This window comes from Chlorocebus sabaeus, chromosome 6 (assembly GCF_047675955.1).
Source record: "Chlorocebus sabaeus isolate Y175 chromosome 6, mChlSab1.0.hap1, whole genome shotgun sequence".
Taxonomy (NCBI): Eukaryota; Metazoa; Chordata; class Mammalia; order Primates; family Cercopithecidae; genus Chlorocebus; species Chlorocebus sabaeus.
In genome coordinates this window covers 15,705,625-15,730,737 of record NC_132909.1, presented here as the reverse complement: position 1 = coordinate 15,730,737, position 25,113 = coordinate 15,705,625, and the positions used below count along the sequence as shown (strand labels likewise).

The following is a 25,113-nucleotide window of genomic DNA, read 5'->3' as shown; positions in this document are numbered from 1 at the left end:
TAGGATGCCCCACAGAACAGGACAGATGGAGCGTGGGCGGGCATTTAGGGAGCAGTGACAGAAAGAGTTGATGAGGATGGAGGGAGGTCACGAGGGGAAAGCGCGCAGTGTGGCCTCGCGTGCACCAGCGCTGCCCTGGGAGATGTCTTTTTAACTGAGCCCAGGGAAGGAGCAGGTGTGTGGGGCAGGAGCTGCCTGCAGAGAGAGTGGTGTTAGGTTGGCGGCCGCCAGGTCAGGAAGGAACTGACACAGTCCCTGTGGGGAGTATTGAAGACCTTGAGGACTTGGGCCGAGGTGACCCTGGTGAGGGTGGACCCTGCTTGGCTATGGGTTCTGCTGAGGGAGGTTGGCATCCCCTGGGAAGGCTCCAGGCTGGAGGGACTCTGCCGCCCTCTGGTGGACTGGAAGGGAAGTGTGGGTAGCCGAAGTCCCAGGCCAGGCTGTGTGTTTTATTCCACAAGGATCTGCACGTTTCAAACGAGGTCACACATATGCTATGTTACAGCTCCATCACCTTCCAGTCCTGTGAGTCCCAGTCTCTGTGGCTCTACGTTCACTGTTCTCCCTCTTTCACGATCGGATGTCCCAAACGCAGATGTTTGTCACCTTCTGTGAGTTTGTGTGTGTGTGCAGTAGGCGGCACTGTGTATACCCTGGGGACAGTGATGTCTGGGACTGAGCACTGCACATGGGCTTGGGAACAGAAGATGGAGCAGCAGGGCGGGAGGGTAAATGCCAGGGGAGTAGGGACAAGCCATTTTCATTTTCTTACTCCCAGGAACCAGAACCCAGGATTCTGACTCCAGGGCGCAGTACCACACCCTGCTGGTGTCACTGGATCTCAGGAGTGCTCATAGTGTCATGTTGCCTTGGCATTCCTTTTTTAAAGTGTAAATTCATTTGCCTCACATCAGAGGCAGGCCTTGCTCACCATGGCACTTTTCAATACTGTATCTGGTTCAAGTGGCTGCAGTTGGTGGCCAGCGATGAAATCTAAGAGGCATCTCTCCTGCTTGGTGTGCTGGGCTCCTCTCTCTCCATCTACTTTCTTTAAACTGATATTCTGACATTTGCCCTTACATTTAAAGTGACCACTTCTCAATCACAGTGTCATCTCCTGGTCCCAGTGTTTGCTGCTTGCTTTAAACCCATCCATTAAAGCTCCCTGCTGGAAACCTGTCAGATAACACCTGGACTTACAAAAGACATTGGCTTACCATTCTCTTCTCTCTTCCCTGCCAGAGGTCGCTGACCTCTGTATCTGTGGTCTCCAGGTGTGCCGAGTACTCCCCAGTGTCTCTAAGTACTAAAAACACTTACACTTTCACGTTGTGCTTGTATCATTATAGCCTCACATGCCATCCAGGGCCTGACATCGAGGCTGCCCTGTGGGACCTGTGCTGGTTGAACCCCTGCTGGAGCTCTTGTTTTGGGACCTGCAGTTCTTCTGGGGACAGGAGCTTCCAGCTAACTTGACTGAAAAAGTGATACGTTTCATGGAAAACACTGGGTCAGATGATGTATTCATGGGATTCAGCTGCCATAACAAACACCTTAGCCTGGGTGAATTAAATAATAGAAATCTATTTTTCACAGTTCTGTGAATAATGTGCTGTTTTAACCACTTTAAAATGTGCAATCAAATGCAATTCACCACAAACACAGTGTTAAGTTACCATCACCACTATTTTTTCCTAGAAAATTTTTATCATTTTAAACTGAAACTTTGTATCTTTGAAACTATAATAACTCCCTGTATTTTCCACCCTAGACCTTGATCATCTCTACTCTGTCTCTGTGAATTTGCCTATTCTTGATGTTTCATATAAATGGAATTATATATATATATGTTATTTAGTTTCTGACATATTTCACGTAGCATAATGTTTCCAAAGTCCATGCATCTTCCAGAGGATGTCAGAGCTTCCTTCCTCTTTATGGCAGATTAACATTCTCTTATATGTGTGACCACATTTGTTTATTCATGTGCTGATGAACACTTGGATTGTTTTCAAATTTTCTCTTTTGTGAGTAATGCTACAATCAACATTCCCATGCGAGTACCTCTTTCAGTCCTTGGATTCAATTCTTTGGGTATATACCTAGGAATGGATGCTGTTACACATGAGAATTCTAAGATTAGCTTCTTGAGGAACAGCACAACTACTTCTCCTAGTGGCTGCACAGTTTTATAATCTCACCAGCAATGTATGAGGATTCCAAATTCTACATAAGGCTTTCACTTGTTATTTAACGTTTGAAATGAATGGTAGCGATATTTGTAGGTTTAGTGTGGGATCCCATTGTGGCTTTAACTTTATATTTTCCTAATGACTAATGATGTTGAGTTTCTTTTCATGTCCCTCTTGATGATTTGCATATCTTCTTTGAAGAAATGTCTATTTGCGTCCTTTGCCCATTTATATAAATTGGGAGGTTTGTCTCTTTGTCATTGAGTTGTAGCAGTTCTTTATATATTCTGGGCATGAAACCATTGTCTCTGTGATTTGCAACTGTTATGTCTCATTCTGTGTTTGGTCTTTTTATTTTCTTGATAATATCCTTTGATGCACAAAAGGCTCGCATCTTTAACCCAATTTATCTATTTTTCCTTTTCCTTCTCATGCATTTGGGTCATACCTCAGAATCCATTGCACATTTGAGGTCATTAAGTTTTTCCCCTATGTCTTTTTCTAAGATGTTTTTGTGGTTATAGATCTTATAATTAACTCACTCATCCCTTTTTAGATAATTGTTTGATATGGTTGGAAGCATAGTTCTCTAAGTTTATTGTTTTGCATGTGGTTATCTAGTTGTTTCTGCACCATTATTTGAGAAGATGATTGTTCCACCATTAAATTATCTTGAAACCCTTATACAAGAGCAATGAACCATAAGGGTGAGAGATTATTTCTGGACTCTCAATTCTATCCCTTTGGTCCCTATTTGTATTCTTATGCCAGCAGATTCTGTTTTTAGTACTTGTAATGTTTTGTGAGATTTCAAATAAGAAAGTTCAAGTTCTGCAATTGATTTTGGCAAAATTGTTTTGGCTCTTTCAGGGGTACTTTTTTTAACAGCAAGGAGGCCAATGTTTTGCAATTAGAAAGCTTTCTCTGTCATATTTTGCAGGGGAATTTTGCAGTCTAGGGATCTTTTCAGGAACTTTATCACAAGTAGGTAAATTATCACCACTTCCTTTGCTGAGGTACTGGGTTAAAATGTGTGTTGCCTCCCGTTGAGGAATTGAGAGACCCTGGAAGCACTTGCTTATGTGGTGAGAGACAGTGAGCTCCTTAATGAGGGGCACAGAAGACATTGCTTTGGGACACAAAGTTGTCAGGGGAGCTGTGTGCATCTCTACTTCTTTATTTTTTTTGTGCAGTTTAGATTTCTGCTGGACACACTAGGTATTGAAATCTTTGTTGATTCTATTGGACACACTAGATATTGAAATCTTTGTTGATTCTTTGGCTGACCTGTCAGCTGGAGCTGGAGGACATGCCTGGAAGGGGAGTGACCCCCATGGGAAAGAGCAGGGCTCAGCAGAGTGAAAGCAGCTGGGATTAAGAGAAGCCAGTGAGGTCTGACTCTTAAAAGCCAAAGACCAGCAGGTGGGTGTCCTCAAGGGCAAATGGACTGCACTGGTACCCATTCAAGCAGACTGGAGAAAGGTAAGAGGCTTTGGATATTCCATTTTCTCTCTCAGCTCTTCAGCAGGAGATTTAGGCCCTGGGCTGGTACTATCCTGCAGTAGAGGCAGGGTGGACAGAAATGGCTGCATATCAGGCCGAAGTCCATGTCATCCTCTCAGGCATTGCCAGTGAAGATGGAGAATTTTGTTCAGGGTCCCAGCCTGGGCACATGGGAGGAACCACCTTATTAAAATTAATTTAAGAAAACGGTATGCATGCTTTATTCTTCTAGAATAATTATTAATGTCATGTTTTACTATATATCTCTTAAAGGAATGGTGAGAATCATCTATATAATGTATGTTTTACATGGTCTTTTCTATAATTGCAGCTTTCACATGTTCTTATAGAATCCGTTTCCTTTGGGAACACACAGGCAGTATCTCTGTGTTGATTTCTACTGGGAAAACTTTATGCAGGGTGGAGAGAGTCATATTTCCTAATGAGAGATGGAAAGCATCTGATTACCAGAAAAAGTGTCCAAATTCTGCTGGTATGATCATGGTGCTGCAGGTGGAAGTCAGTTTGAGGAGGATTCAGGCAAAGCAATTTTGAAAGTCTTTTTCATTGTTTCTGTTTGTTTGTTTCTTTTGTGTTTTGTTTTTTTGTTTTTTGCAAAACCATGGGCAGAAGCCACCACCTGGACCCACCACACGTTGGAATGGATGAGGGACAGAAATGGAGCTCAGTAAATTGAGAATGAAATTCAGGAGTGGGGAAGAGGTTTGAGAGGTCAACGGGTGTGAGAGGTGAATGGGTGAATGATGAGAAAGTTCAAAACATCTTCTTTCTCCATAATAAGAGAGCATTTAGGCCCCTGAGTCAGACAGTGTCCAGGCCAGGGGGAGCAGGATGTTGTCAGCTCTCCTGGGCAAAAGTGAGACTCCAGCAGTGTCCAGTTACCTCATCCAGTTTGGGATTTATGCCTATTTTTAAAATAATCCAACAGTATACCATTTTGGAAATATACAAAAATCTCTGTGCTACCATTCATAGATAGACAAGATGGTCCTAAGATGGTGAGAGAATCAGAATGGGGTTTGGGTTTACATTGTGTATTTTTTTCTCCCAATATCTACAGAATTCCCTACATCAATTTTTTAATGTAACCCAGTGGGTGTCATTCCCTTTCACAGTTACAGACATTTCCAGTTCACGGTTAAGACCCTTGGAAAACCCACACCCTTCCTGCTGTGAAGTACAGGCAGCCATGTGGCATCACCGCTAAACATGCTTTCTGGGACATCAAATTGCTGATTAAGTAAAAGTCATTTCAGTAGATATTGAAGACCTCCATTTTACCCCTCTCACACTTGTAATTCTTCTACCAGAAGGTGATGAATTTTAGTGGTGATTTGCTTTTATAGATTAGTGTAGATTAATGCTTCGGCCAGGGTAAAATTTTTCATTGGGAAAAGCATTCCACAAAGTCTGGAGACATTCCTGGTTGTCAGAGCTGGGGGAGGGAGTCCTGCTGGCCTTGAGTGGGTAGAGTCCCCAGATAGTGTTGAACATTCTAGAGCTCACAGAGCCCCACCAGCATGACCACTACAAAGTTCAATGCTGAGGAGGAGTGGAGAACCGTGATGTGCCTCCCCTAACTTCCCTGGAGCTTTTTACCTTCTCCTTCCATCAGTCTCTACCACTTTCTCACCTCAGCTTGCTCCTTGAACCTTAGTGCCCTCCACTTAAACTTTCCCCCAGTTAAAGACCTGCTGTAATCTCTGGACTTCCTTGGCCCCTTTCTGATCCTTAGTAGGGTGTCCTCTAGAGGGCATCCTCACCTCTCCTGGAGCTTCCCAGGATCCAGATGCCCCTGCCCTGTGTGGGCACCAGGGATATGGCCATGTGCCTGTGTCCCTAAGCGTCCTGTCACTCAGGACTTTTATGTGAGAGCAGCTGAGGTGATATTACCCTCCCCTACTTTTCTTGGAACATAAAAATATGTACAAACCTTGGAGAGTAAAATTTCTTAATGCATGTCAAAATTTTAAAAGTACATATTTTTGCCTCCCAAACTTTACTGGGAAAAATTTATCACACTACCAGTCATGAAAAATGACACCTAATCAGGGTTATTCACTGTGTTGTTTGTTTAACAGCAAAATGTTGGGAACAACCTAGACTTTTACCAGCACGATGCTAATTCAACAGATTACCTTATGTCTACACAATACAATATGATGCAGCTGCATGAAAAGTGTAGCATCTGTCAGCTATTCATATGGAAACACCTCCATGTTCTGTTTTAATTATAGCATCTAAACATCACAGAATAAGATGCAGTTTTTGTACTAGATCTGACCTTAGAACATTATTTTTACTGTTTTTTTTTGTTTTTAATTTAAAGAGCGACTGTCTCACTCTCACACCCAGGCTGAAGTGCAGTGGCGACATCATAATTGACTGCAAACTCAAGCTTGTGAGCTCAAGCGATCCTCCTGCCTCAGCCTCCTGAGTAGCTGGAATCACAGGCACGTGCCCCCATGCTTAGCTAATATTTTGTTTTTGTTTCTGTAGAGATGGTGTTTCACCCAGGCTGGTGAAATCCCAGGCTTTTCTCAAACTTGTGGGCCCAAGTCATCTATCTGCCCACTTTCACTCCCAAATTGCTGGAATTACAAGCAAGTGTCACCAGACCTGATTCTGCCTTTTCTTTATTTAATTGGACTGCAGTCGACTCACACATCTCTTTCCCCATCAGGTGATTTCTATTTTTCCTCAATGTCTCAACCATATGTCCATGCCAAAATCCACATGTATTTGCTTTTGTTTAGAATTAGATTTTTTTTTTTAAAGAGAAATCTTAGGAATGGTCTCCTAGCTGATTTTCAGGATTCTAATCTTCACTGTCTAAGCCATATGTATGCATTTCCAGATATTGATTACAGTCACTTGTAGAGCATTCAAAGCCTAACAATGCCTGTACCATCCCTCAAGCCTATCTGATATGGCTGATGTGTGGTGTAGCCCAGAGATTGGTTGTTTAAAACTGCTTTGAAGGAAAAGAGTCATTTTGCAGTTGAGGAACTTTAACCCAGTGATCAAAGTTAACGTCTCCAGTAGTCAGAGAAAACGACATCTTAGGGCATTCTAATATAATGGATGGAGAAGGTGCAGCATCATCCCTGTGGTATTCTTCTACAAACTGTATAACCTGAGTTTAATCTTGAGAAAATATTAGAAAAGTCCAAACTGAGGGTCATGTTACAAAATAAATAACCAATACTCTTCAAAATTGTGAAGCTCTTAAAGGTAAATCCTAACTTTCCCAGATTAAAGGAGACTGAGATAACAGTACAATGAAGAGCAATATGTGATACAGGGTTGGCTCCTGGTCCAGAAAAAGGACGTTAGTCAGAAGATAGAGGGGATCTGAATAAGGTCTGTACAGGCATTCATTTTACAGTGTTAATAATCATTTATTGATTTTGATTATTGGGTGCATATCTATAATGTTAATATTTGGGGAAGTTGAATGAAAAGCATAGAAGGACTTTGCCTATTTTTGGAACACTTTAGAAAGTCTGAAATTATTTCAAAATTAAATGTGAAAAGAAAAGGAACATAGATCTTTTAGATATTTCTATTAAGTGTCCAAAGTAAAAGATCATTTCCCAACTTCTCTTACTTAATGCTGGTCAGAGTAATCTTCCTGGAAATGCTGTTTGTCATGTTTGCGACCTTCTCAAAGTTTTCCAGTGACTTCTCTTATCTGTAGGATGAAGTTCCCATTACATTACGTAGGCTACCATTCAGTGTCCTCATAGCATGGCCCTAATCTCCCTTGTTTTTTTTTTTTTTTTTTTTTTTTTTTTTTTTTGATCTGTGTTGAAAGACCTGACCAACATTTTACTTTCTTATGGCCAAACTTGTTCTAATTTTTTATTACTTGTCTGATGCCCTTCCCTGTCTTCTCAACTTTGGGACTTCAGTCAAGGTCTTGGAAAATATTTTAGAAGAAAAATTATAAAGATAGTTATAGGAAATAGTCACAAACCTTCTTGGAACCTGGAGGCTTGCATAGCTTCAGTAAAAGGTTTGGCTGAAGGCAGCTGAATTATCTTAAAAACTTAGGGCATAGATACACAGGAATGTAGAGGAGTTTATCTAAATAGCTTGTTTACTCAGGCGGTCCTAAAGCCAACATTTAATCTTATGCTGGGGGAACTACTCTTGGGGAGGTTGGCAATGTCAGTTACCTTCTAGTGGTGTTTACTGAGGATCTTTGTGATTTAATCCGTAATAAAAAAATGCGAACTTCACTGAGAGATCAGGGCTGCTGCTGTTAACATTTTACTGGACCCTTCTAGGTATCCGTGAGTGACTCACCCACCTAGCCTGCTCCTTCACTGTATATTAGTGTCTGAGTGCATTTGTTCATCCATTGCTGGGTCAGGGTCTGCCGGTTGGACCCAGACAGTTGGTGCCCCATGTGAGGACCTGGCATGTTGGTGCCCAGGTCTGAGGTATACCTGCAAATAATTGTGACAGAACCTGTGGAAACTAAGGAGAAGACTGTGGTCGATAAGCCAGTAAGTCGATAAGTCAGTAAGTCAGTAGGTCATCGATGCCCGCTTGGGATCTCCAATTTTGAGGGAATTGTTCAGGGTAGGCTTTTATCACGGGACAACAGTTATCAACACAACAGGAGCAGTATATAAAAGTATTCAAACAGCTGCTAAAAGCCACTGGAGCCTCGGTTTTGCAGGCTCAATTAAGGGACCCAATGCAAATTGTATCACTTAACCCATGGTTCCTGAAAGAAGGTAAACTAGACGTAGAGCTTTGGGAACAAGTGGGGAGAAATCTTTTTTTTTTTTTTTTTTTTTTTTTTTTTTTTTTTTTTTTTGAGAGAGAGAGAGATACAAGAAACAGAAAAGGGGGAGATGTGGCAGTTCAGTCAGGGTGGTGGAAACGATTTTAGAGGAAAAATTATAAAGATAGTTAAAGGAAATAGTCACAAACCTTCTTGGAAGGCCGGGGAGGTTGCATAGCTTCAGTAAAACATGTGGCTGAAGGCAGCTGAATTCTCTTAAAAGGTATAGATACAAAGGATTATAGAGGAGTTTACTCAGGTGGTCTTAAGAACAACCTTTGATTATCTGCAGGTGTATGATTGCTCTCTACTCAGGAGGTCGGTAATGTCAATTACGCTCTAGTGGTCATATGTCCTTGAGGACTTGATTTGTGACCAAGTCAGAGCACTCACTCTTGGTCCGCCATCAGGGGGAGGAATCATTTTTGAGTCACATTAGGTGACCAGCCTTAACATGGCTGAGAACCTGAGGTTTTTTATTTTTTCTTTTGTTTTCCAAATGTGTTAAGCTCCCAGGAGGGCTTGTCATAAGAAATCCCATCCATCTTGGACTTTGGTCATCCCAAGTCTTTTTGCTTGGATAGGGCTGTGACAACACAAGTCTTTTGCTTTTCTAAGCCTGTTACTGAGAGTACATATTTTATTTTGTTGGGGTAGGGGAAAAGATCACTGGGGTTGATTTTTCACCAAAGAGGCTGTTGGATTGAGTCACTTAGAATCAGTACATCACTGGAAATTCTAATTGCCCATGGCCAGAAGATGGATTCTTTACATTGGGACTTCTAAGTTAAAAAATATTTTAGAGCTCTCTTATTCCAAATGGTTGATCAGAGGATTTAATTTCAAAGAAAGATACCTACCTAATAGTGTTATGGCTAGCCTTAAAATTTCTTTTAACTAAATTACAGAGCAAAAATCTGACCTAAACAAAGTTAATTTTTTTTGTAAACTCAAACTGCTTGCCTTAGAACCTATGAGAAAATAAGAATAAAATCCACTTTACCTTATCATCGAACAGTTAAAAATTTTATGCTTTTACTGCTGCATCCTGGATTTAATTTCAGATGAAGGAGCAAGCCTTATTTGTTTTGATATTTGTGTGAATTTTGAGTTTTTGAGGTGCTCCTTCACCTCTTTGGAGATGCCTCATAGATGCTTGGCTAAGCCGTAATCTTGGTTGAGGCTTATTAGTTTCATTTGAGAACTAATATTTTTGGTTAAAAAAAAAAAAAATCAAAAGCCAGAAATGTCAGCTGTTTGTCCTACCTAAAATCTGATAATAAGAAATCTGAGGCCAGGGGCAGTGGCTCATGCCTGTAATCCCAGCACTTTGGGAGGCCGAGGTGGGCAGATCACTAGGTCTGGAGATTGAGACCATCCTGGTTAACACAGTGAAACCCCGTCTCTGTTAAAAATACAAAAAATTAGCCGGACATGGTGGTGTGCATCTGTAGTCCCAGCTACAGGGGAGGCTGAGGCAGGAGAATGGTGTCAATCGGGGAGGAAGAGGTTGCGGTGAGTTGAGATTGCGCCACTACCTTCCAGCCTGGGTGAGAGAGCGAGACTCCATCTTCCAAAAAAAAGAAAAAAAAAAAAGAAAGAAATCTAAAAGTGTTGCAGTAGGTAGCTGATCAGACATGAGCAAGGCAGGAGAGATCCTTCCACCTCCACACATTAGAAATGTCAAGTGTTCATCACCAGGTGATGGTCAAGTCAAGTGACTGTTAATTCTAAAGTAATATTGGTTGCAGTTAGGTACAGGGAGATACATGCTCACAACAGATAGAAAACACCTGAAACAGGTGATCAGCCGCTTCCTGATAAGTTCTCAAAAGTCGAGGAAGTGGGCTCAAATACACACATTAAGAGGCAACACAATGAAGTTTCTGGTATATGACCTTCAGGAACATTTTTTATTTTTTTTTTTTTTACTTTTTTTACATTTTAGAAGAATTTTTTAGTAACTATGTTTTTAAATTTTTTATTATTTTATTTTATTTTTAATTATTTTATTTCCATAGTTATTTGGGGATTTGGTATTTCATTACACAAATTCTCTAGTGGTGATTTGTGAGATTTTGGTGACCCATCACCACAGCAGTATACACTGACTCAATTTGTACTCTTTTATCCCTCACCCTCTTTCCACCTTTTTCCCCAAGGCTACTTTATCATTCCTATGCCTTTGCATCCTCGTAGCTTAGCTGCCACTTATGAGTGAGAACATACAGTGTTTGGTTTTCCATTCCTGAGTTACTTCACTTAGAATAATAGTCTCCAGCTTCTTCCAGATTGCAGCGAATGCCATTGATTCATTCCTTTTATGGCTGAGTAGTATTCAATCATATATATACCACAATTTCTTTATAGTCTTGCTCTTTCACCCAGGTTGGAGTGCAGTGGCATGAACTTGGCTCACTGTAACTTCTGCCTCCCAGGTTCAAGCCATTCTTCTGCCTCAGCCTCCGGAGTAGCTGGGATTACAGGCATGTGCCACTTCACCCAGGTAATATTTTTGTATTTTTAGTAGAGACAGGGTTTCGCCATGTTGTACACGCTGGTGTCAAATCCCTGACCTTAAGTGATTCACCCATCTTGGCCACCTTGGATTATAGGTGTAAGCCACCGTGCCTGTCCAACAACTATTATTTTTTCATTTTTTGATTATGGACATTCTTGCAGGAGTAAGGTGATATCACATTGTGGTTTTCATTTGCATTCGCCTGATCATTAGTGATATTGAGCATTTTTTCATATGTTTGTTAGCCATTTGTATATCTTCTTTTGAGAATTGTTTATTCACGTACTTAGCCCACTTTTTCATGGGATTGTTTGTTTGTTAATATTTTTTTAAATTTATTTATTATTATTAAACTTCAAGTTGTAGGGTACATGTGCACAACGTGCAGGTTTGCTACATATGTATACTTGTGCCATGTTGGTGTGCTGCACCCATCAACTCGTCATTTACATCAGGTATAACTCCCAATGCAATCCCTCCCCCCTCCCCCCTCCCCATGATAGGCCCCGGTGTGTGATGTTCCCCTTCCAGAGTCCAAGTGATCTCATTGTTCAGTTCCCACCTATGAGTGAGAACATGGGGTGTTTGTTTTTCTGTTCTTGTGATAGTTTGCTAAGAATGATGGTTTCCAGCCTCATCCATGTCCCTACAAACGACACGAACTCATCCTTTTTTATGGCTGCATAGTATTCCATGGTGTATATGTGCCACATTTTCTTAATCCAGTCTGTCACTGATGGACATTTGGGTTGATTCCAAGTCTTTGCTATTGTGAATAGTGCCGCAATAAACATACGTGTGCATGTGTCTTTATAGCAACATGATTTATAATCCTTTGGGTATATACCCAGTAATGGGATGGCTGGGTCATATGGTACATCTAGTTCTAGATCCTTGAGGAATCGCCATACTGTTTTCCACAATGATTGAACTAGTTTACAATCCCACCAACAGTGTAAAAGTGTTCCTATTTCTCCACATCCTCTCCAGCACCTGTTGTTTCTTGACTTTTTAATGATTGCCATTCTAACTGGTGTGAGATGGTGTCTCATTGTGGTTTTGATTTGCATTTCTCTGATGGCCAGTGATGATGAGCATTTTTTCATGTGTCTGTTGGCTGTATGAATGTCTTCTTTTGAGAAATGTCTGTTCATATCCTTTGCCCACTTTTTGATGGGGTTGTTTGTTTTTTTCTTGTAAATTTCTTGGAGTTCTTTGTAGGTTCTGGATATTAGCCCTTTGTCAGATGAGTAGATTGCAAAAATTTTCTCCCATTCTGTAGGTTGCCTGTTGAATCTGATGGTAGTTTCTTTTGCTGTGCAGAAGCTCTTTAGGTTAATTAGATCCCATTTGTCAATTTTGGCTTTTGCTGCTGTTGCTTTTGGTGTTTTAGACATGAAGTCTTTGCCCATGCCTATGTCCTGAATGGTACTACCTAGGTTTTCCTCTAGGGTTTTTATGGTATTAGGTCTAACATTAAAGTCTCTAATCCATCTTGAATTAATTTTCGTATAAGGAGTAAGGAAAAGATCCAGTTTCAGCTTTCTACTTATGACTAGCCAATTTTCCCAGCACCATTTATTGAATAGGGAATCCTTTCCCCATTTCTTGTTTCTCTCAGGTTTGTCGAAGATCAGATGGCTGTAGATGTGTGGTATGATTTCTGAGGACTCTGTTCTGTTCCATTGGTCTATATCTCTGTTTTGGTACCAGTACCATGCTGTTTTGGTTACTGTAGCCTTGTAGTATAGTTTGAAGTCAGGTAGCGTGATGCCTCCAGCTTTGTTCTTTTGACTTAGGATTGTCTTGGAGATGCAGGCTCTTTTTTGGTTCCATATGAACTTTAAAGCAGTTTTTTCCAATTCTGTGAAGAAAGTCATTGGTAGCTTAATGGGGATGGCATTGAATCTATAAATTACCTTGGGCAGTATGGCCATTTTCACGATATTGATTCTTCCTATCCATGAGCATAGTATGTTCTTCCAGTTGTTTGTGTCCTCTTTTATTTCACTGAGCAGTGGTTTGTAGTTCTCCTTGAAGAGGTCCTTTACATCCCTTGTAAGCTGGATTCCTAGGTATTTTATTCTTTTTGAAGCAATTGTGAATGGAAGTTCATTCATGATTTGGCTCTCTGTTTGTCTGTTACTGGTGTATAAGAATGCTTGTGATTTTTGCACATTAATTTTGTATCCTGAGACTTTGCTGAAGTTGCTTATCAGCTTAAGGAGACTTTGGGCTGAGACAATGGGGTTTTCTAAATACACAATCATGTCATCTGCAAAGAGGGACAATTTGACTTCTTCTTTTCCTAACTGAATCCCCTTGATTTCTTTCTCTTGCCTGATTGCCCTAGCCAGAACTTCCAACACTATGTTGAATAGGAGATGATGAGAGAGGGCATCCCTGTCTTGTGCCAGTTTTCAAAGGGAATTTTTCCAGTTTTTGCCCATTCAGTATGATATTGGCTGTGGGTTTGTCATAAATAGCTTTTATTATTTTGAGGTACGTTCCATCAATACCGAATTTTTTGAGCGTTTTTAGCATGAAGGGCTGTTGAATTTTGTCAAAAGCCTTTTCTGCATCTATTGAGATAATCATGTGGTTCTTGTCTTTGGTTCTGTTTATATGCTGGATTATGTTTATTGATTTGCGAATGTTGAACCAGCCTTGCATCCCAGGGATGAAGCCCACTTGATCATGGTGGATAAGCTTTTTGATGTGCTGCTGAATCCGGTTTGCCAGTATTTTATTGAGGATTTTTGCACCGATGTTCATCAGGGATATTGGTCTAAAATTCTCTTTTTTTGTTGTGTCTCTGCCAAGCTTTGGTATCAGGATGATGATGGCCTCATAAAATGAGTTAGGGAGGATTCCCTCTTTTTCTATTGATTGGAATAGTTTCAGAAGGAATGGTACCAGCTCCTCCTTGTACCTCTGGTAGAATTCAGCTGTGAATCCATCTGGTCCCGGACTTTTTTTGGTTGGTAGGATATTAATTATTCCCTCAATTTCAGAGCCTGCTATTGGTCTATTCAGGGATTCAACTTTTTCCTGGTTTAGTCTTGGAAGAGTGTAAGTGTCCAGGAAATTATCCATTTCTTCTAGATTTTCCAGTTTATTTGCGTAGAGGTGTTTACAGGATTCTCTGATGGTAGTTTGTATTTCTGTAGGGTCGGTGGTGATATCCCCTTTATCATTTTTTATTGCGTCTCTTTCATTCTTCTCTCTCTCCTTTATTAGTCTTGCTAGAAGTCTGTCAATTTTTTTGATCTTTTCAAAAAACCAACTCCTGGATTCATTGATTTTTTTGGAGGGTTTTTTGTGTCTCTATCTCCTTAAGTTCTGCTCTGATCTTAGTTAATTCTTGCCTTCTGCTAGCTTTTGAATGTGTTTGCTCTTGCTTCTCTAGTTCTTTTAATTGTGATGTTAGAGTGTCAATTTTAGATCTTTCCTGCTCTCTCTTGTGGGCATTTAGTGCTCTAAATTTCCCTCTACACACTGCTTTAAATGTGTCCCAGAGATTTTGGTATGTTTTATCTTTGTTCTCGTTGGTTTCAAAGAACATCTTTATTTCTGCCTTCATTTCGTTATGTACCCAGTAGTCATTCAGGAGCAGGTTGTTCAGTTTCCATGTAGTTGAGTGGTTTTGATTGAGTCCTGAGTTCTAATTTGATTGCACTGTGGTCTGAGAGACAGTTTGTTATAATTTCTGTTCTTGTACATTTGCTGAGGAGTGCTTTACTTCCAATTATGTGGTCAATTTTAGAGTAAGTGCGATGTGGTGCTGAGAAGAATGTATATTCTGTTGATTTGGGGTGGAGAGTTCTATAGATGTCTATTAGGTCTGCTTGCTGCAGAGATGAGTTCAATTCCTTGATATCTTTGTTAACTTTCTGTCTTGTTCATCTGTCTAATGTTGACAGTGGAGTGTTGAAGTCTCCCATTATTATTGTATGGGTGTCTAAGTCTCTTTGTAAGTCTCTAAGGACTTGCTTTATGAATCTGGGTGCTCCTGTATTGGGTGTGTATATATTTAGGATAGTTAGCTCTTCCTGTTGAATTGATCCCTTTACCATTATGTAATGGCCTTCTTTGTCTCTTTTGATCTTTGATGGTTTAAAGTCTGTTTTATCAGAGACTAGTATTGCAACCCCTGCTTTTTTTTGGTCTCCATTTGCTTGATATATCTTCCTCCATCCCTTTATTTTGAGCCTATGAATGTCTCTGCGTGTGAGATGGGTCTCCTGAATACAGCAGACTGATGGGTCTTGACCCTTTATCCAGTTTTCTAGTCTGTGTCTTTTAATTGGAGCATTTAGTCCATTTACATTTTAGCTTAATATTGTTCTGTGTGAACTTGATCCTGCCATTATGATATTAACTGGTTATTTTGCTCGTTAGTTGATGCAGTTTCTTCCTAGCCTCGATGGTCTTTACATTTTGGCATGTTTTTGCAATGGCTGGTACCAGTTGTTCCTTTCCATGTTTAGTGCTTCCTTCAGGGTCTCTTGTAAGGCAGGCCTGGTGGTGACAAAATCTCTAAGCATTTGCTTACCTGTAAAGGATTTTATTTCTCCTTCACTTATGAAACTTAGTTTGGCTGGATATGAAATTCTGGGTTTAAAATTCTTTTCTTTAAGAATGTTGAATATTGGCCCCCACTGTCTTCTGGCTTGTAGAGTTTCTGCCGAGAGATCTGCTGTTAGTCTGATGGGCTTCCCTTTGTGGGTAACCTGACCTTTCTCTCTGGCTGCCCTTAAGATTTTTTCCTTCATTTCAACTTTGGTGAATCTGGCAATTATGTGTTTTGGAGTTGCTCTTCTCGAGGAGTATCATTGTGGTGTTCTCTGTATTTCCTGGATTTGAATGTTGGCCTGCCCTACTAGGTTGGGGAAGTTCTCCTGGATGATATCCTGAAGAGTGTTTTCCAACTTGGTTCCATTTTCCCCCTCACTTTCAAGCACCCCAATCAGACGTAGATTTGGTCTTTTTACATAATCCGATACTTCTTGCAGGCTTTGTTCATTTCTTTTTCTTCTTTTTTCTTTTGGTTTCTCTTCTCGCTTCATTTCGTTCATTTGATCCTCAATCGCTGATACTCTTTCTTCCAGTTGATCGAGTCGGTTACTGAAGCTTGTGCATTTGTCACGTATTTCTCATGTCATGGTTTTCATCTCTTTCATTTCGTTTATGACCTTCTCTGCATTAATTACTCTAGCCATCAATTCTTCCACTTTTTTTCAAGATTTTTAGTATCTTTGTGCTGGGTACATAATTCCTCCTTTAGCTCTGAGAAGTTTGATGGACTGAAGCCTTCTTCTCTCATCTCGTCAAAGTCATTCTCCGTCCAGCTTTGATCCGTTGCTGGCGATGAGCTGTGCTCCTTTGCCGGGGGAGATGCGCTCTTATTTTTAGAATTTCCAGCTTTTCTGCCCTGCTTTTTCCCCATCTTTGTGGTTTTATCTGTCTCTGGTCTTTGATGATTATAGTGACGTACTGATGGGGTTTTGGTGTAGGTGTCCTTCCTGTTTGATAGTTTTCCTTCTAACAGTCAGGACCCTCAGCTGTAGGTCTGTTGGAAATTGCTGGAGGTCCACTCCAGACCCTGTTTGCCTGGGTGTCAGCAGCAGAGGCTGCAGAAGATAGAATATTGCTGAACAGCGAGTGTACCTGTCTGATTCCTGCTTTGGAGGCTTCCTCTCAGGGATGTACTCCACCCTGTGAGTTGTGGGGTGTCAGACTGCCCCTAGTGGGGGATGTCTCCCAGTTAGGCTACTCAGGGGTCAGGGACCCACTTGAGCAGGGAGTCTGTCCATTCTCAGATCTCAACCTCCATGTTTGGAGATCCACTGCTCTCTTCAAAGCTGTCAGACAGAGCCATTCGCATCTGCAGAGGTTTCTGCTGCTTTAGTTGTTGTTTAGTTGTGCCCTGCCCCCGGAGGTGGAGTCTACAGAGACAGGCAGGTTTCCTTGAGCTGCTGTGAGCTCCACCCAGTTCGAGCTTCCCAGTGGCTTTGTTTACCTACTTAAGCCTCAGCATTGGCGGGCGCTCCTCCCCCAGGCTCGCTGCTGCCTTGCCCTTAGATTGCAGACTGCTGTGCTAGCAATGAGGGAGCCTCCGTGGGCATGGGACCTTCCCGGCCAGGTGTGGGATATAATCTCCTGGTGTGCCTGTTTGTTTAAGCGCAGTATTGGGGTGGGAGTTACCCGATTTTCCAGGTGTTGTGTGTCTCAGTTTCCCTGGCTAGGAAAAGGGATTCCCTTTCCCCTTGCGCTTCCCAGGTGAGGCGATGCCTCGCCCTGCTTCAGCTCTCGCTGGTCAGGCTGCAGCAGCTGACCAGCACCGATTGTCTGGCACTCCCTAGTGAGATGAACCCAGTACCTCAGTTGAAAATGCAGAAATCATCGGTCTTCTGTGTCGCTCACACTGTGTCACTCACGCTGTGTCACTAGCTGTTCCTATTAGGCCATCTTGCTCTGCCCCTCCCGATTTACAACTTTTATGTCTCATTCTGTGTTTGGTCTTTTCATTTTCTTGATAATATCCTTTGATTCACAAAAGGCTTGCATCTTTAGCTGAATTTATCTATTTTTCCTTTCTGTTTCTCATGCATTTGGGTCTTACCAGAGAATCCGTGGCACATTTGAGGTCATTAAGTTTTACCCCTATGTCTTTTTCTAAGATGTTTTTATGGTTATGGATCTTATAATTAGCTCAAAGATATATTTTTAGTTAATTGTTTGATACGATTGGAAGTTTAGTTGTCTAAGTTTATTGTTTTGCATGTGGTTATCTAGTTGTTTCTGCACCATTATTTGACAGGATGATTGTTCCTCCATTAAATTATCTTGACACCCTTATGCAAGAGCAATGAACTATAATGGTGAGGATTTATTTCTAGACTCTCAATTCTATCCCTTTGGTTCCTAGTTGTATTCTTATCCCAGAAGCTTCTGTTTTTAATAGTTGTAATGTCTGGTGAGTTTTCAAATAAGAAAGTTCAAGTTCTGCAATTTTTTTGGCAAAATTGTTTTGGCTCTTTCAAGGGTACTTTTTTGAAAGCAAGGAGGCCAATGTTTTGCAATTGGAAAGCTTTTTCTGTCATATTTTGGAGGGGAATTTTGCAGTCTAGGGATCTTTTCAGGAACTTTATCACAAATAGGTAAATTTTCACCACTTCCTTTGCTGAGGTACTCTGTTCAAATGTGTGTTGCCTCTCGTTGAAGAATTGAGAGACCCTGGAAGCATTTGTCCATGTGGTGAGGGACAGTGAGCTCCTTAATGAGGGCCACAGAAGACATTGCTTTGGGACACAATGTTGTCAGGGCAGCTGTGTGCATCTCTGCTTCTTTATTTTTTGTACAGGTTGCATCTCTGCTGGACAAACTAGATATTGAAATCTTTGCTCATTCTCTTGGTTCTGGGTTGGCTGACATGTCAGCTGGAGCTGGAGGACATGCCTTGCAGGGGAGTGACCCCCATGGGAAAGAGCAGGACTCAGCAGAGTGAAAGCAGCTGGGACCCAGAGAAGCCAAGGAGGTCTCACTCTTAGAAGCCAAAGACCAACAGGTGGGTGTCCTCAGGGGCAAATGGACTACACTGGTACCCATTACAGTGGACTGGAAAAAGGTAAGAGGCTTTGGACATTCCATTTTCTCTCTCAGCTCTTCAGCAGGAGATTTGGGCCTTGGGCTGGTACTGTACTGCATCACGGTCAGGGTAGACAGGAATGGCTGCATATCAGGCCTAAGTCCATGTCACCCTCTCAGGCATTGCCACTGAAGATGGAGAATTTTGTTGAGAGGTCCAGCCTTGGCACATGGGAGGAACCACCTTATTAAAATTAATTTAAGAAAACAGTATGCATGCTTTATTCTTCTAGAATAATTATTATTGTCATGTTTTACAATGTATCTCTTAAAGGAATGGTGAGAATCATCTACATAATGTATGTTTTAGGTTGTCCTGTCTATAATTGCAGCTTTCACATGTTCTGATAGAAACCATTTCCTTTGGGAACACACAGGCAGTATCTCTGTGTTGATTTCTACTGGGAAATCTTTATGCAGGGTGGAGAGAGTCACATTTCCTAATGAGAGATGGAAAGCATCTGACTACCAGATAAAGTGTCCAAATGCTGCTAGTAATGATCATGGTGTTGCAGGTAGAGGTCAGTTTAAGGAGGTGTCAAGGAAAAAGTAATTTCGAAAGTCTTTTTTTTCTTCTTTTTTTTTAACAAAATCAATGGAAGAAGCCACCAGCTGGACCCACTACCTGTTGGAAAGGATGAGGGACAGAAATGGAGCTCAGTAAATTGAGAATGAAATTCAGGAGTGGGGAAGAGGTTTGAGAGGTCGCCGGGTGTGAGAGTTGAATGGGTGAATGGTGAGAATGTTCAAAACACCTCCTTTCTCCATAAAAAGGAGGATTTAAGTCCCTAAGCCAGACAGTGTCCAGGCCAGGGGGAACAGGATGTTATCAGCTTTCCTGGCCAAAAGTGAGACTCCAGAGTGTCTAATTACTTGGTCCAGTTTGGGATTTATTCCTATTTTAAAAATGATCCAACAGTATACAATTTGGAAAATTTACAGAAATCCCTATGCTACCATTCTTAGATAGCCAAGATGGCCCTAAGATGGTGAGAGAATCAGAATGGGGTTTGGGTTTATGTTGTGTATTTTTTTCTCCCAATATCTACAGAATTCCCTACATCCCAGTTTTTAATGTAACCCAGTGGGTGTCATTCCCTTTCGTAGTTCCAGACCTTTCTGCTTCACGGTTACAGACCCTTGGAAAACCCATACCCTTTCTGCTGTGAGGTACAGACAGCCATGTGGCATCACCTCTAAACATGCCTTCTGGGACATCAAATTGCTGAATAAGTAAAAGTCATTTCAGTAGATATTGAAGACCTCCATTTTACCCCTCTCACACTTGTAATTCTTCTACCAAGAGGTGATGGATTTTAGTGGTGATTTGCTTTTATAGATTAGTGTAGATTAACGCTTCTGCCAGGGGCAATTTTTTCATTGGGAAAAGCATTTGGCAAAGTCTGGAGACATTGCTGGTTGACAGAGCTGGGGGGTAAAGTCCTGCTGGCCTTGAATGGGTAGAGTCCCCAGAGAATGCTGAACATTCTAGAGCTCACAGAGCCCCACCAGTATGACCACTACAGAGTTCAATGCTGAGGAGGAGTGGAGAGCCCTGATGTGCCTCCCCTAGCTTCCCTGGAGCTTTTTTACCTTCTCCTTCCATCAGTCTCTACCACTTTCTCACCTCAGTTTGCTGTTTGAAATTTAATGCCCTCCACTTGAACTTGCCCTTAGTTTAAGACCTGCTGTAATCTCTGAACTTCCTTGGCCCCTTTCTGATCCTTAGCAGGGTGTCCTCTAGAGGACCCCCTCACCTTTCCTGGAGTTTCCCAGGATTCAGATGCCCCTGCTCTGTGTGGGCACCAAGGGTATGGCGGTGTACTTGTGTCCCTAAATGTGCTGTCGTTCAGGACCTTTGTGTGAGAGCAACTGTGGTGATACTACCCTCCCCTACTTTTCTTGGAACATAAAAATTTGTGGAAACCTTGTAGAGTAAAATTTCTTAACGCTTGTCAAAATTTAAAATATATATATTTTTGCCTCTCAAACTATACTGGGAAAAATTTATCACAGTCCCAGTCATAAAAAATTTCACCTAATCTGGGTTATTCACTGTATTATTTGTTTAACAGCAAAATATTGGGAACAACCTAGACTTTCACCAGCACAATGCTAATTCAACAGATTACCTTATATCTACACAATAGAATATGACGCAGCTGCATAAAAAGTAAAGACTCTTTCAGCTATTCCAATGGAAACAGCTCCATGTTCTGTTTTAATGATAGCATGTAAACATCACAGAATAAGATGCAGTTTTTGTACTAGATCTGACCTTACAACACTATTTTTAATGTGTGTGTGTGTTTGTTTTTTTTAATTTAAAGAGAGAGGGTCTCACTCTCATAGGCAGGCTGAAGTGCAGTGGCAAGATCATAATTGACTGCAGCCTCAAACTTCTGAGCTCAAAAGATCCTCCTGTCTCAGCCTCCTGATTAGCTGGAATCACAGGCACGTGCCACCATGCCTAGCTAATATTTTGTGTTTGTTGCTGTAGAGATGGGGTTTCACCCAGGCTGCTGAAACCCCAGGCTGATCTCAAACTTCTGGGCTCAAGTTATCAGCCCACCTTCACTCCCAAAATGTTGGAATTACAAGTGTCACCACACCTGATTCTGCCTTTTTTTTTTTTTTTTTTTTTTTTTTTTGAAATTGGACTGCAGTCTACTCACTCATCTCTTTCCCCATCGGGTGATTTCCATTTTTTCTCTATTTCTCTACCATATGTCCATGCCAAAGCTAGATGTATTTGCTTTTGTTTAAATTACGATTTTTTTTTTTTAAGAGAAAACTTAGGAATGGTCTCATAGCTGATTTTCAGGATTCTAATCTTCACTGTCTAAGCCATAGGTTTTCAACTCCGGATACTGATTAGAGTCACTTGTAGGTCATTTAAAGCCTACCAATGCCTGTATCATCCCTCAAGCATATCTGATTTGTCTGATGTGTGGTGTAGCCCAGGGATTGGTTGCTTAAAAATGCTTTCAAGGAAAAGGGTCATTTTGCAGTGGAGGAACTTTAACCCAGTGATCAAAGTTAACATCCCCAGTAATAAGAGATAACGACACCTTAGGGCATTCTAATATAATTGATGGAGAAGGTGCAGAATCATCCCTGTCATATTCTTGTACAAAGTGTATAACCTGAGTTTAATCATGAGAAAATATTAGAAAAGTCCAAACTGAGGGTCATGCTACAAAATAATTAACCAATACGCTTCAAAAATGTGAAGCTCTTAAAGGTAAATCCTAACTTTCCCAGATTAAAGGAGACTGAGAGAACAGTACAATGAAGAGCAATATGTGATACTAGATTGGATCCTGGTCCAGAAAAAGGACATTCGTCAGAAGATAGAGGGGATTTGGATAAGGTCTGTACAGGCATTCATTTTACAGTGTTAATAAACATTTATTGATTTTGATTGGTGCATATCTACAATGTTAATATTTAGGGAAGTTGAATGAAAAGCATGTGAGGACTTTGCCTATCTTTGGAACATTTTAGAAAGTCTGAAATCATTTCAAAATTAAACATGAGAAGAAAAGAGAAGAAACATAGATCTTTTAGATATTTCTATTAAGTGTCCAAAGTTGAAGATCATTTCCCAACTTATCTTGCCTAATACTGGTCAGAGTAATCTTCCTGGAAATGCTGTTTGTCATGTTTGTGACCTTCTCAAAGCTTTCCAGTGACTTCTCTTATCTGTAGGATGAAGTTCCCATTATGTAGGCTGCCATGCAGTGTCCTCATAACATGGTCCCAATCTCCCTTTTTTTTGTTGTTTGTGTTGAAAGACCTGACCAACATTTTACTTTCTTATGGCCAAACTTGTTCTAGTTCTTTCTTGCTTGTGTAATGCCCTTCCCTGTCTTCTCAACTGTGGGACTTCAGTCAAGGCGGTGGGAAATATTTTAGAAGAAAAATTGTAAAGATAGTTATAGGAAATAGTCACAAACCTTCTTGGAAGTCTGGGGGTTTGCATAGCTTCAGTAAAAGGTTTGGCTGAAGGCAGCTGAATTATCTTAAAAGCTTAGGGCTTGGGTACATAGGAATGTAGAGGAATTTATCTAAATAGTTTGTTTACTCAGGCAGTCCTAAAACCAACATTTAATCTTAGGCTGGGGGAACTACTCTCGGGGAGGTCGGCAGTGTCAATTACCTTGTAGTGGTGTTTACTTAAGTCCTTTGTCATTTAATCTGTACTAAATAAATGTGCACTTCCCTGGCTGATCAGGGCCAAGGCTGTTAACTCTTTATCAGACCCCTCTTGGTATTGGTGAGTGACTTGGCCACCTAGCCTGCTCTTTCACTGGATATTTGTGTCTGAGTGTATTTGTTCATCCATTGCTGGGTCAGGGTCTGCCGGTTGGACCCAGACAGTTGGTGCCCGGTGTGAGGAACTTGCATGTGGGTTCCCAGATCTGAGGTATAGCTGCAAATAATTGCAACAGAACCCTCGAAAATGAAGGTGAAGACTGTGCGGTTGGTAAGCCAAGACTGTGTGGGGCAGACAAAAAGCAGCACAGACAAAAAGTGGCGCCTATGCAAGCACAGTGGAACCACTGCCCAGGACCTGTTTCACTGCCCTCCAGTTCCATGGGCGGCCCACGGTAAAATTTCGTGTGTTCCTTGTACATAACAAACATCTCAAATTATAATTCTCTGATAAAATTTAAGCTAAATTTAAATTATAATTACGGCCACTGCTTTTCCTCTGCTACCCCTGATGTGGCTCTCTCAAAATTTTAATTGGGTAGAACAGGGAACTCTGAAGGGAGAGAAATTACAAAGAGCCCATGAATTAGTTGAGGAACAATTAAAAGCCGGCCATACAGAACCATCTAACAGTCCTTGGAATTCACCCATTTCCTCATTCCCAAAAGTCTGGCAAATGGAAACTTTTGCATGACTTATGTGCCATTAATGCTAATCTACAGCCTATGGGACCCCTTCCCGCATGACAATTCGTCAAGACTGGCCTATAATTGTGATTGACTTAAAAGATTGTTTTTATACTCTTCCTCTTGCAGAACAGAAGAGAGAAAAATTTGCATTTACATTACCAGCTATTAATAATGAAAGGCCAGCTTGCCGATTTTATCGGAAAGTGCTACCTCAGGGATTGCTGAATAGTCCTACCATGTATCAGTAACATGTAGATCAGCCTTGCTCCCCAGTGGAAAAGAATTTTGTAATAGCAAGATTATTCATTTTATGGATGATATATTACTGGCAGCCCCAAGAGAGCCCCGTTTAAGTTTATATGCCTGTGTCATAAAGAATACACAGTTGGCTGGATGCTGTGGCTCACGCCTGTAATCCCAGCACTTTGGGAGGCCGAGGCGGGTGGATCGCGAGGTCAGGAGATCGAGACCATCCTAGCTAACACAGTGAAACCCCGACTCTACTAAAAATACAAAAAATTAACCGGGCATGGTGGCGTGCGCCTGTAGTCCCAGTTACTCGGGAGGCTGAGGCAGGAGAATGGTGTGAACCCGAGGGGCAGAGGTTGCAGTGAGCTGAGACCATGCCACTGCACTCCAGCCTAGGTGATAGAGTGAGACTCTGTCTTCAACAACAACAAAAAATCATCTGAAAGTGTTACAGTAGGTAGCTAGTCAGACATGAGCAGGGCAGGAGAGATCCTTCCACCACCCCCATATTAGAAACGGCAAGTGATCATCACCAGGTGATGGTCAGGTCAGTTGTTTGTTAACTGTATCCATAAAGTAATAATTGGCTGCAGATAGTGCCAGGGAGATACAGTCTCACAATAGATAGAAAAGAGTGGAAACAGGTGATCAGTAGCTTCCCGATAAGTTCTCAGAAGTTGAGCCAGTGGGCTCAAACATATGCACTAAGAGGCAGCATAATAGAGTTTTCTGGTATGTGACCTTCAGGACCTTTTTTTTCTTTTCTTTTCTTTTTCTTTTTAAATTTTAGAATTTTTTAGGAACCCTGTTTTTAAATTTTTTGTCATTTTATTTTATTTTTAAATCTCTTTTTCCATATGTTTTTGTGGATTTGGTATTTAATTACATAAGTTCTCTAGTGGTGATTTTTGAGATTTTGGTGCACCCATCACCAGAGCAGTAGACACTCAAATCAATTTGTAGGCTTTTGTCGTTCACCCGCTTCCCACCCTTTTCCATAAGTCTATTGTACCATTCTTATGCCTGTGCATCCTCATAGCTTAGCACCCACTTATGAGTGAGAACATACAGTGTTTGGTTTTCCATTCCTGAGTTACTTCACTTAGAATAAGAGTCTCCAGTTTCTTCCAGGTTGCTGGGAATGCCATTAATTCATTCCTTTTATGGCTGAGTAGTATTCAATCATGTATATATGACAATTTCTTACCCACTCATTTATAGTTTACGTTCCCACCAGCAGTGTAGACGTGTTCCCTTTTCACCGCTTCCACA

General features: G+C 41.2%; 1 long non-coding RNA gene across 1 annotated transcript in view; it reads left to right on the top strand.

Moving 5' to 3' along the window:
- LOC140711843 (uncharacterized) overlaps window positions 1-25,113 on the top strand; it is a 480,768-nt gene that overhangs the window by 98,423 nt on the left and 357,232 nt on the right. Inside the window, exon 2 of the long non-coding RNA XR_012093152.1 lies at window positions 18,402-18,605. This is a non-coding gene — a long non-coding RNA (uncharacterized lncRNA). The remainder of the gene's footprint in view (window positions 1-18,401; window positions 18,606-25,113) is intronic.